This window comes from Hyaena hyaena, unplaced genomic scaffold, assembly GCF_003009895.1.
Source record: "Hyaena hyaena isolate Hyena2069 unplaced genomic scaffold, ASM300989v1 scaffold_1322, whole genome shotgun sequence".
NCBI lineage: Eukaryota > Metazoa > Chordata > Mammalia > Carnivora > Hyaenidae > Hyaena > Hyaena hyaena.
Genome location: NW_024081955.1, coordinates 83,482 through 88,451, shown reverse-complemented (window position 1 = coordinate 88,451; position 4,970 = coordinate 83,482).

Here is a 4,970-nt window from a genome sequence, read left to right as displayed (position 1 = left end):
TATTTGTCATTAGCATATTTTTAAAGTTTATTTATTCTGAGAGAGAGAGCGCACACATGTCAAAGTTGGGTAGGGCCAGAAAGAGAAGGAGATTGATCCAATTAAGCCCTGCACTGACAACAGAGTCCTTCGCAGACTTGAACTCACAAACGGAATCTTGAGATCATGACCTGCGGGAGGTCTGAGCCATCCAGGCTCCCCTCACTAGCATATTTTCAAAGATATTTGACCAGAATAAATTGTAGATCTCTGAGTAATTCTTTTCTTCTCAGTACACCCTCTGACTTCTGCCAATCTATCCTTGACATACACATCTCATTTATCTTTTTATGATTTGTCTTAAAATAGTCTCTGCAGAAGAATGAAACTAGATCATTTTCTCACACCATACACAAAAATAAACTCAAATGGATAAAGGACCTGAATGTGAGACAGGAAACTATCAACACCCTACAGGAGAATGCAGGAAACAACCTCCTTGACCTCCACCGCAGCAACTTCTTACCTGACACATCCCCAAAAGCAAGGGAATCAAGAGCAAAAATAAACGATTGGGACCTCATCAAGATTAAAAGCTTCTACAAAGCTTTTTTTTTTCCTTTAAAGCAAAGGAAACAACCCAGAAAACTAATAGGCAACCAACGGAATGGGAAAAGATAGTTGCAAATGACATATCAGATAAAGGGTTAATATCCAAATTCTATAAGGAACTCCCCAAACTCCACACCCGAAAAACAAACAACCCAGTGAAGAAATGGGCAGAAGATATGAACAGACACTTCTCCAAAGAGGACATCCAGATGGCCAACAGACACATGAAACGATGCTCAGCATCCCTCCTCATCAGGGAAATACAAATCAAAACCACACTGAGATACCACCTCACGCCAGTCAGAGTGGCTAAAATGAGCCAATCAGAGAACTCTAGATGCTGGCGAGGATGTGGAGAAACGGGCACCCTCCTACACTGTTGGTGGGAATGTAAACTGGTACAGCCCCTCTGGAAAACAGTGTGGAGGTTCCTCAGGAAACTAACAATAGAACTCCCCTAGGACCCAGCAATAGCACTGCTAGGAATTACCCAAGGGATACAGAAATGCTGAGGCATAGGAGCACATGTACCCCAATGTTCACAGCAGCACTCTCCACAATAGCTAAAACATGGAAAGAGCCTAAGTGTCCATCAATGGACGAATGGGTCAAGAAGATGTGGTTTATCTATACCATGGAATACTACATGGCAGTGAGAAAGAATGAAATCGGGCCATGTGTAGCAACATGGATGTACCTTGAGGGTGTTATGCTGAGCGAAGTAAGTCAGGCAGAGAAGGACAAATATTATATGTTTGCACGTATAGGAGGATTAGGAGGAACGTAACAGAGGACCATGGGGGAGAAGAAGGGCAGAAATGGTGGGGGAAAGGGAGAGAGGCAAACCATGAGAGACTCTTGAATGCTGAGAACAAACTGAGGACTCATAGTGTGTAGGGGGGGAGGGGAGAGATGGGCATGGAGGAGGGCACTTGTGGGGATGAGCACCGGGTGTTATATGGAAACCAACTTGACAATAAACTATTTGTAAAAGATAAATAAATAAATAAATAAATGAAATGAGTTGCTACATCAAAAAAACAAAAAACAAAAAACAAAAACAAACCCAGTCTCTGCAATTTTGCATTCAAAAGAATAAGCCTCTTTTTTTTTAATGATCCTTGATTTTATTTATTTATTTAATTTTTTTTTTACAAATAGTTTATTGTCTAATTAGTTTCCACATAACACCCAGTGCTCATCCCCACTAGTGCCCTCCTCCATGCCCATCCCCCCTACCCCCCACATCCATCAGTCCTCAGTTTTTGTCAGCAAAAAGAATAAGCCTCTTAACATCCCAATGACCATCTGGATTTGAAGTATAAATGGGCATCATGAATTACTGCTACTAAGAATGTTGATGGCAGCTATAGTATTTCTGAGGTCTTTTAACAGTTTATTTCAAGTTCAATTACTTTGTTTTCATTATCCAAAATTGTTTGAACATTTGTAAGATTGTACTAAGCTATGCAACTTTTCTATATTAAATTTTTTTTTGTGGCCAATAATTCTCATAGGTAGATATTAATTAGAAGTTTCAAATGAGCTTCCAGAAATCTTTTTCATCCTATGAATCATTGTGTATATAAATTTTATTTTCATTTAATTCTAGCGTTGAACATTAACCCTTTTGTTATAATACATACATATTGCAATATGATCTAAAATATTATTTCATACATTAAACTTCAGTTAAAATTACAATATGATTCTTATTTCTTCCCAGCAGAAATGACCTTTAGCCATTAATTACACATTCTCCAAGACTGGGTGGAAACTAGATGTCATTGATGAGTAATTCTACATTGTAATAGCTTGTGAGCATATCCATGTTCCAGATATCTAGAACACGCGTTTATAGACAGTGAATTCATCTGATACATTATCACTACTCATCAATTTTTTTTAAATAATAACATGGAGTTATTCCTTTCTCTGCCTAATGCCAACCAGCTGTTCCATAGAGAAGTTGAATTCTCTTTTTAATTTGTGTTGTCAGTGCCACCTGATAATAAAGATAACTGTCCAGAAAGGTCCTGCTCTGACATTGTGGTGTTCCCATAAATGATCACGTCCTCTACCTGTTAGCAATTCTAACCTTTAAAGGCATTTTGTTCCATACTATTTACAATATCAGTAGTCCTTCCTGGGTGAGGGTTTGAGCACATTTCTAACACTATCGATGGCTGTGATGTACCATAAATTTAGTAATCCCATTAGTTTCTTTACCCAAGGCCTACAGATGAGAGCTTAATGGTAGCTGTAGTCAGTAGTAAGTAGTCAGTCTTTTTTTTTTTTTTTAATATTTTATTTCTGAGGGAGAGAGAGAGAGAGAGACAGCATGAGCAGAGGAGGGTCAGAGAGAGAGGGAGATACAGAATTTGAAACAGGCTCCAGGCTCTGAGCTGGCTGTCAGCACGAGCCTGACACGGGGTTCGAACCCATAAACCATGAGATCATGACCTGAGCCGAAGTCAGACGCTTAACCGACTGAGCCACCCAGGCACCCCCAGTCTTACTAATCCAGGTAGTTAAGATCACGCAGTGTGGTGGTGGGAGCAGGGCTGCTGATTTTCTCTGAATCATTTGCTGGAATTTTTAGTTGTAAATGTTTCTAAAGAATTAGAATTTTACTCTATTTGCAACAAATATATTTGCAAACAAAATTTCTTGGATGCTAGTAGAAAAGAGGCTCCTTGGTCAGACAAAGGGAAGTTTATTATTCTCAGCAATTTATTCCCTGAGCCCAAGTTCCTACAGTGATAGAAGGACAGCCAGATGACACATTTCCTTGCCAAGGAGTTTGTTTTAGAGAAGAGGAGCTCTTATCGTTGGGAATCAGAATATTTTATTACGAATGTAAGCATCCCTAACCTTTGCCCCAAAGGGTTACATTATCTCTATCTCCAAGGCTATAAGCGAATGTTCCCCCTGATTACTGAGGGAAATGCTACCTTTCAAGACAGTTCACTCTACAAATGTTCTTGAATAGCCTCTGCAGAGCAAGAAAGCTCTTGGTTCCTTACTTGTAAAACATGCAGACATGAGAGAGGTCAGTGTAGAATTTTCTCTCCCAAACTTCCCTTTTGTTGCTATACTGTCTTGGCTTCTGGAGAATTTTCCAGGAGTATATCAGTTTTTGGCTGCTTTAATTTATATGGCAGAGATGGAACAAAATCATTTCAGTTTGTCCAATAAAGCATTTAATTAAGTCTACTACCAAGAGGTCTCCAAAAAGCAGATCACCCTGCATTATTGACTTCAATCTTGCATTCAGAGATCTCAGACCAAATTAGTGAACAAATCCCCTTTTAGATCATATGGGTTTATCTTAGAAAGCCAGATACCTTTCTCCCTGTTTCTGTTGACCTTACCACGGGGCTGAAGGCATTAATCTACTTACAGCAATATATATTAACAATTGGAGAGATTCTGCCTTGCCTTGATAGTGAGGAAGTCTAAGACAGTTCTTTCTTCCATGACAATCTTATAAACTAAGCTGATTATGAGCTAACTATTCTCATGGCCAAAGCGGTGTCATTTATCATTTCATTTAAAGTCAGAAGTAAAACTCTACTTGGATGACTTCTGTTGTAAAGATAGGGGCACAGCAGTAAATCAGTAATCTCTATACAAAACTCTCACAATTAACCAAGGGTAGCCCTTGTAAAGATCTTGGCAATCATCTGTGGGCTACATGATCTATTAATGGTGTTTCTTTCAACAACTGAATCTCTCCTGTGATCATCCCTAAGGAGTAAGTCATCATGCTTCAGGGAAGGGTGTGGGAGAAGTTAGTACTTGGCGTCCATAACAGAGGTACAATCCAAAGCCACACATAATACCCCAGGAAAGAAGCTGGAGATTCCCAGGTGAAACCTGTATATGTTGAGATCACAGCTCAAGGCAGTCTTCAACTTAGCCTTCTAGCTAGCAGGTTAAGTCTTAGAGTCCCAGTTGGGTTAGAACAGATTCTAATCCTTGTTTATTATGGGTCTGCTGAGTGCTGTCAGTCCAACTTGTTTTGCTTATTCATTCCACCGGTAGGTCCCATTCCATCTGATTTCCAAGAAGTCAATGTGATTTTCAATACACTTTCATTGGTTAAATGAGCAGTTTTTTGCTCTGAGAACAAAATAGAAAGTTCAGACCGTAACGGGGGCAGGGAGTTTTGTGGCCGGCCCTATAAGTGGTCCCACGGGAAGTTAAGCAATTTGCTTGTGTATATGGTGATCCCTTTTGCCAACTTTGCCTTATTAGAAGTTTCTCACTATACTACTACTTTTCAAGGAAACTTTTTTTAAAGTTTATTTTGAGAAAGATAGAAAGAGCAAGTGGGGGAAGAACAGTGAAGGAAGGAGACAAAATCCCAAGCAGTC